Source organism: Thunnus albacares, chromosome 4 (genome assembly GCF_914725855.1).
Source record: "Thunnus albacares chromosome 4, fThuAlb1.1, whole genome shotgun sequence".
In the NCBI taxonomy this organism is placed as follows: Eukaryota; Metazoa; Chordata; class Actinopteri; order Scombriformes; family Scombridae; genus Thunnus; species Thunnus albacares.
This window is the reverse complement of record NC_058109.1, coordinates 2,967,141-2,976,046: the sequence shown is the minus strand read 5'-3', so window position 1 is coordinate 2,976,046 and position 8,906 is coordinate 2,967,141.

Sequence of the window (8,906 nt, the reverse complement as noted above, 5' to 3'; positions counted from 1 at the left end):
TTTGTTTCATATTACAGTCTCCTCATTGCTCCACACAGATCTGATGTTTTCAGTTCTTCAGTGACGTTCAAGTCACATGATTCATGAGCGTGTTCATTCACTGAGTCTGTTTACATTTGCTTTTTATCCACACGACTGCTTTTACCCCTCAGACAACAAGAAACACTTTTTAAAGATATTTTGAGATTTTTCAAATTTCTTGGGTCTTTTGAAGCTCAAATTGAAAAGGTGCATAAAAACAGTTTGATAGAAATCCACCTCATAGCTTAGATCTAAAACAGTCAAACTTCAGATAGATGTCTGAATTCATTCGTTGCACAAAATTGTCTAGTTCATGACTAACCAGGAATAATTTGCATAAATTTGGGGTAAATTCAGACTATTTTCAAACTAAAAAACATGGCTGACTGAGCAACCACGTCAGAAAATGTTTCTCCTCAGGGAGAATCCAACAGTTAAAAGACATTTTACCCTGAAAATACAGCAAAAAAATTGACAAAAATCGACATGGAAACACTGGTCAGCAGGTGTCACTGACTGTCGCCATGGAAACACTGGTCAGCAGGTGTCATTGACTGTCGCCGTGGAAACTGATCAGCAAGTGTCACTGACTGTCACCATGGAGACACTGGTCAGCAGGTGTCACTGACTGTCGCCATGGACACACTGGTCAGCAGGTGTCACTGACTGTCACCATGGAGACAATGGTCAGCAGGTGTCATTGACTGTCACCACGGAAACTCTGGTCAGCAGGTATTGCTAACCGTTACCATGGAAACACTGGTCAGCAGGTGACCTGACTGTTACCATGGAAACACTGGTCAGCAGACATAACTTTTAGCTCTGAGTTAGCATGGTGTTTTTGAGGCTTAAAATAAGTCGTCTTTATTTTTGTAACATCGTCATGCTAACATGCTGATGTTTAGTGTGATCACCAGAGTATGTTAGCATAGTGCTAATTAGTGTTAGCATGTTAGCATGCTAACACTAATTAGCACTAAACACATAGTACAGCTGAGACAGAAGGTCATTTGTTTTGCAGGTTTTTGGTCATAAACCTGATGATGGCACTAGATGGAAAATCAAAGTCAGTAGGATTTATCATCTGGGGAACGTGAATATTTGTACCAAATTTCATGGCAATCCATCCAATAGTTGTCAAGATATATCACTCAATCCCAATTGTCAACCTGCAGGTGGTGCTAGATGGAAAGTCAGCAGGATTCGTCATCTGGTGACTGTGAATGTTTGTACAACACAGCAATCCATCCAATAGTTATTGAGATATTTCAGTCTGGGCCACAGTAGACAGATCAACAGATTTGACATCTTAGCGCTGTCCCATTCGTTTGCTTTCGAACAGAAAATCAATGCTTCTTAAGTGTTAAAATCCATCAGAAACAGACATCAAACTGCATTTCAACAGTTGCAGCTGCACAGAAAAAGCTGCTGCAGTCAAACTGATGGATGGGTAACTTCCAGGCCAATAGTTGTGTCACTTTGCAAGCAGCTTGAGCGTCACGGCAGAGTTGGACTGGATGATTCAGCCGATCTGACACATTAAAAATCCATATTGGGGATCAGTCAACTGGCTACACACTGTACAGTAGTATTCCTCCTGGTCTGGTGATTATAGTCGATTTTGGCTGTGAGCAGCAGAGACCAGGGTTCAAATCCCCTTCGTTCAATAAATATTACACTTTTCTCCATTTGTCCTCCAGCTCAGAGCTGCTTCATTCTTATTTGTGGGTGTAAGCAGGCAAGTGCAAGTGTGAAAGCTCCTGCATGTCGACGATGTGTGATATGTGTATGTGTGTGTGTGTGTGTGTATGTGTGTGTGTGTGTGTGTGTTCCCCCTGTCCAGAAGTTGAGGAAACAGTAGGTGGCAGGTATAATATGTAGCGGAGCACAGAGGTTAGGCCGGCTGCCGGGGGATGGAGAGTGTGAGTGAGAGAAAAGAGAAACCTCATCCAGGTTATTGTAGAGAGCTTGTCAGGATTTATTAGGCTTGGTAAGCACACTGAGCCCCTGGCCTGTCGTAAAACACACAGAAAAACATAATCTCTCTCTGCCTTCACATACTCTCTGCTGAAACACACACAGTCGAGTCATAAAGCAGCTCCAGATAACTTAAGCTGAGTAGAGGGACTCGATGACATCATGACAGCTACAGGGCAGAGCTGCCTTTTCCATGTTTTCCTTTGCCGAAGCGAAAAAGTTTACCCTCTCTACAAGCAAAGGAGGAGGAACTCGGAAAGGAGACGCGATCAGGTGGTCAGAAGGAAGAAGAGAAGAAAGATAGAGGAGGAAAGGAAGTAAAGCTTTCAAAGACAGAGAGGTTGCCACCAATGATTATAAATACTAATACAAATACCCTGCATAAACTCCACTGCATGAGAACGATAAATGATCCCTTGTGTAGTTTATGCACTATGAAGGCCTCTGGTACTTTCCGTCATTTGATGTGGGACTGGCCACCAGTTTCACGGTTCTGTACTAAAGTGGCATCTAAGCTGTTTGGCTTAGTATCAGTGACCATGCCTGTGACTGCGCCTGTCTTGTTGTTAAATGATCTGTCGGAGCTTAATATCTGGTACAAAGCAGTCGTGCGCAAAGCTCCAAATCTTAAGCAGAGTATCGGGTGCACGGTTGTTGTAAAGATGAAACAAACAAAACAAAACACCGGCGCTCACTCTTCTAATGTTTTTTTTTATAAGAGCTTAATATCACAAAGCTTAAAATAAGCATTGTACTAGCCGGCCTGACAGCTGCTAAAAAGATGATTGCGTTACGATGGAAGCCTGAGTCCTCATATTTTTGGATGTTATTCATCTAAAGATGTCAGCTGCCAGAATTAATGGGGCTAGCGAGACTAGTTTAAACAATTGGTGCTCTGCAGTTGACTCACTAAAAGATCTTTTAAGGTGAATCCTTCCTCTTGCAATATTTTATGTGTGTAACTTATTATTGTGCAATTTGTAATAATTTATTTTATTATTATTTATTTTTCTAAGAATGTACTTTCTGCTATTGTTGTTAAACTCAAAACAAGTAGTACTTTCAATAAACATTTGATTGCAAAAAAAAAAATACAAATAATACTCAGGTTCCTTACGAGGACATATTCTGCACATTTCCAGGTGTAAGTTTATATTCAAGGATTTAAGGATTCAAGGATGTCATTCCAGAACATGTTGTTACATGAAGGGAACAAAATAAGGTATGAAATTAGGTAAATTCTGGGGGTCTATTGGAATATCTTTGCATGATTTACAGTTAAAGTCCCAGTGAAATAAAAAAAAAACATTTTCCCAGTTTTAATCCTGTGTTCCTGTGTAAATTGTTCCTTTATTTCTTGTTATATACCAAATATATGTCAAAAAATCAGAGTATCTTTACATCAAATCTCTCTTTTCTCTCCCTGTAAAATGATTTCAAATGTTTGATGACTCATCCTGCATTCAGGGGCGTTTACAAAAATTCATTCAATCAAACGTGACTCTGGGCGAGTAGCAGCCACGCCGGTCAAATAAAACTGCACTTCACTGTTTGTGGGTCTAATAGCTAACAGAGCAACATGGAGAGAGACAGGAAGAGATGTGTGTGTTTGGATGTCAGTGGGCAAAACCTTTTTCATTTCCAAAACAATGTAGCTGAAGTCTAATTCACTCAACTCCTGATCTAACAACAGGTGAGGGAGGTGTGTGTGGAGCCAACAGTCCTCTGTAGCTCTGTTTCTCTCTGCAGCTCCGTATCACAGGATTTGATTTAAATCCCTCTTGTAACTGTACACAGCTCAAATATTCCGTTTCACTGGGAGATATTTCACAGTACAAAAGCTAAAGATGCTCTAACTTCAGTTTCACTGGGACTTTAAAAACTCCTTATTTATCTTCTACTGGTCCTTAATGCAGCCCCTCAGTTCAGCCTCTGTCTGAAACAGGCCGTTTTAGTTCCTGTCTCTTTAAGGCCCGCCTCCTGATGAGCCCACTCTGTTCTGATTGGTCAGTTTACGTAAATAAACTATAGTGGCAGGATTTCACTTCTTTTTCTCCTTCTCTACTCCAAATGTCAACTTCTCAAATACACATGTTCAAGCTGAATCAAATCCAAAATATGAGAGTGGACAACACAAACAACACATGGAATAACCTTAGCAACGACCTTAGCAACCGAAGGCTACAGGATGGACGGCCATTTATGGGCATGTGTGACGAGCCAATGTGAGCTTGTCAGCAAGGTAGAAAAAATGTTGCAAACGAAGTGTTTAGAACAGGTTGAAGCCCTGGCTTTTGACTTGCAGGCAGAATTTCTACATACGTTCACCTCAAGTGAATTTCATGTTTAACATCTGACATCATAATAGCATATAAATAACAAAATCACAAAAAGTGTAATGTAGGCCCTTTAAATGAAAACCTCCACAGTCATGTGTTGCATCTTCTGTTTTTAACATGAGTAGAAGAAGAAAAGAAGACATGGTTCAACAAACAGCCACATGACAGTTTGGAGGTATTTACTGATCATCAACAGTTAGCTTAACATTAACCGCAGTGACTGCATGAAGTCCCGTCTTCACAGTGAACGTGCATCATTCTCACAGCCTCAAACTCCGAACTAGCTTTAGTGGCCAATGTTAGCAAGCCAGCTAAGAAGACAGCAGCTAACTGCGTCCCCACACCGCCATCTCCCACATCAAGCTAGCACGTAGCGGACCAGTTAACGTAGCGTCACTGGGACTAGTAACTGTAGTGTCATTATTAAATTTCAAGTTGTAATCTCTTGCACTACTCATTAATGAAAAAAAGTAATCACATTACTGCCCAACACTGCTCATCACACAGCTAAATAGAGCGGGTTGTAGCTTAAATAGGCTATAATTCAGTAGTGATGAAGCTACAGAGAATTATCAGCAATAATTCTGATCAGTAACACTGAGGAAGAAAATGTTTAATGTGAAAACGGGTCACAAATTTAGACCATATTTCCCCTGAACCTCGCTCCTCTTCCTTTTCATGTTTGTACCTTTAAATAAATAGTTTGATATTTTGGGAAATATGCTTATTCACTTTCTCATGTCTGTATAGTAAATATGAAGCTACAGCCAGCAGCTTATTAGCTTAGCTTAGCACAAAGACTGTAAACAAAAATTACCACACTCTTGTTTCTCGTTCCTAAAAGTATAAAGGGTTTTGTGCGCCAGACTATTTCCTGAAGAATTAAGAATATTTCCCCAAATGTCAAACTATTCCTTAGACATTAGTTATTTCTGTTTGTCCTGTGAAGCAATGCGGCAGATATCCAGAGGCTGCATGTCTTCTCAACAACAATCTTCAATGACTGTAGCCTCAAAATTAAAGTATGGACAGTTTATCAATGCTGAAATACTACGAGTCTGACGGAGGCCGTCAGAGAGAAAAGGACGGAAAGAGAGAAAGAAAAGTCTTACATTGTGAGATTTATTAAAGAAGAAATGCAGGCTGAACGACAGAGAAGTGGAAGTGAGACAGACAGACAGAAAGAGCTCATATCTTTTTATTGAAGCTGGATACAAACCCCCACAGTTTGTCCTCACATAACGAGTCTATATGACCCCCTCAAGCTGTCAACGCTCGGCTCATATTAACACACTCACCTCTCTGCCCGGCTTCCCAAAGGCTTCTTAGATTCACTCGGTGCTATTGTACAGCAGGTCAGTGGGGGTAAGTGAATATTGGTGCGATGCTTTTGGGAAATTGCGCTGCAGGTTAGTGAGGTCGGCTTATTGCGGGATATAAAGGCCATTTTATGACTAACAGTCCACTCGCAGGAAAGTGTTGACATTACAGACACATGGACACAGTAGCACGAGAGGCGTCACTCTGACTGCATTTTTACAAAATTTCAAGATTATTTTCTGGCATTTTATGGATTTTATTTGTCAGAGAGAGAGAGAGAGAGACAGGAGCACAGGTTATGGCAGCAGAATGACACCCTGACTGAATGAGGGAAAAGTTTACAATTTGGGGGATTTGAGGCCATTTTTAGGGGCTAAACAGTCAAACTGTGGATTTTCCTAATTTACTAAAGGACTGCAACGAGGGTTTGTTCCACTTACATGGAAGAAAAGTGGCACTTCTGAAAATTATGTCTTTGGGCTCATGCAAATTTAAAGCATAAGGCTGGTGATTTTCTATGTTTTTCTTATTGTCAACAAATCTCATGTTTGAAGCCAAACCAACAATGAACTGATCTACTAACAAGTATTGTGTGTGTATCCAAAGCCTGATATAACTTATTCCTCTGTGCTGTAGACCTCTGTTGTTGTCCAAAAACTATTAAAGACACGTCAATACACACCGCTGCACTGGGTGACATGTTCCTAAACATGTTTGTTTAGAAACAGCTTCAAAGACTAATAACAGCGATCATGTTTTCAGTCTCTAGAGAGTGGTCCTGTGTAATGTGCTACTGAGCATGTGCGGGAACGCAGTTCTGTTTTCCCAGAGGAAGACCTCTGGTTGGTTGAAATGTTGCAAATAAAGTAAAGGTTACTCTGATCCTTGTATCTAGTTAAATTGTTTTTTTGTATCCAGCACCTGTCCCACTGAGGTTTTGTGGATGTGCACGAGACTACTCTTTCTCATCCCATAATAATAATAATAATGATAATAACAATAATACTAATTTGTAGAAATAAGAGCGTCTTTGTACTTAGCTACTTTCAAGACCTGCAAATGTCTGCAGAAGTCGCTGTTGATGGGCAGTTTGTTTACGTGTATGAAAAGACAGAACTGGTCAGTCTTGAACTGATTATAGCAGAAGTTTGATTCCTCTCATCTCTCTATCCGGCTCTAAATTGACTTTGATACAAACAACGTGCACATACAGATGCACTTTTGTTTCTTCCAGAACTGTTTCTGGGAAGAGTGGAAGTGAACATTTGGCACCACAACACTGAAATTAAGAGCAGACAGCTTTTAGGCAGGGTGGTCCACCACACCTTGTCATCACTCACACACACGTATTGTCGAGTTTATCTGTCACTGTCCAGGTTTTAAGTGTGTTTGACGGGAGGGCCGGATTACACCACTGTTGTCTTTCTTGGCATCTCCATCCCATAATAATATTATGACACTTATATCAAAACACTGGAACAGATTCACACACACACCTGCAGACAAACACATAATGCGTGCACACAAGCCGAGCCTGAAGGTCAACTGTAGATTCCTTGTGTCAGTTATAAAAACACAAAATGAAATGTGCCAAAAGTCGGTTGATCGTTTCTCTGGAAGATGTTAGATGATATTTTGACCTCATCGGGCTCTGCAGTGGGTATCAGGCTGAGCCGTCATAGATCTACTGAACCATCTCAGAGGTGACACCGTTCTCTAAACTTCACCTAACTTACCTTTAAGCTGCTTTGATATCCGACTTTCATTTGAACAGGTTGTGTGGCCTCGCCGCAGACAACATCAGAGACGTCCTCGCAGTTTATGTTCCTCACAGATCACCGCCGACTCTCTCACATTAACTGTTTTTTGCTACATCCTACGGCGATGCTGCATTTAGTTCATACAGCCACCAGACTCTGGTTCAGTCTCCTTGTAGAGTTGAGAATGTGCACCAAACAACTTTTAAAACAGAACTTAAAACTCATCTTTTTCAAATGACTTTTACCTTAAATTACTTTCACCTATGGTATTAATTGTTTTGTTTTTAATGTTCCTATTTTTTTTTCTTTTTTCATGTTTTGTGAATCACATTGTTTTGCATTTTTTGTATGAAATGTGCTTTATAAATACAGTTTTTTTCGTTGTATACAGTATATCCACACTTTATCTAGGCTAACCTACACTGGCTGGCCCCACTGACTTAATAGGCAGCTCTGGTCCAGCCGCCATCCCTGCTTATTGAGCTCCGCTAGTCTTACAAATAGTTACTAATTATATCAGAAAACATTCTCTGACCTAATACACCATCATAGCTACATTATATCTGTGTGGAGGTGTGGAGATGGCTCAGAAGAGCAGTGCCAGGTGAGTTGATTGGCACAGCTGGTGCTTGTTGACTAACTGTACTCTCCCTTGCAAATGCAGTAGCGTGCTGGACCTCAGATGACTGCTGCACACCACAGAGACAGACAGGCTGGCTGTCGGATATTGTTTGGCGAGGCCCGAAACTATTATTTTGTGGGACTGAGTGACTCCAGAGACCAGACCGCATGCGCCAGAAGAAGCCGGGCAACCACAGGCGCATGGTGGCTTTATGTTAAGTAGTTATCTTAAAGTGTGTGCATGCAATGGAGAATAAAATGAGTTCTCTGTGATTGATCTGTCGTGTTGGTGTTGTATGCTGAGGGAACTCACGGTAACAGCTAGACAATCTGCTTAAAGGACAAGGTGACTTTCTATGTTTTTCTTATTGTCAACAAATCTCATGTTTAGAGCCAAACCAACAATAAACTGATCTACTAACAAGTATTGTGTGTGTATCCAAAGCCTGATATATCTTATTCCTCTGTGTAGTAGATGTCAGTTTTTGTCCAAAAAATATTACAAATACGTTAGTGAGCCACACGGCTGCACTGAGTGACATGTTCCTTCATCATGAAGAGTTTGGCCACGTTAGTTTGTTTAGAAATGGCTCTAAAGACTAATAACAGCAATCACGTTTACAGTCTCTGGAGAGTAGTTCTGTGTAAGACAGACGCCACTGAGTGTATGCAGGAACGCAGCTAGATTGTTGAGCTACATATCACAACCTCTTGACTTTGTACTAAAGTGTAAATAACTTAAGCAAGAAGAAAACTAACTATAAGTAAACTCTAGAAAATCAGCAGCCATATCCTGACACAGGCTGGCTTTTAATGTGAAGACGCCACAGGAAATGTAATTAATTTGTCACTAAGGTCAGCGTTGACC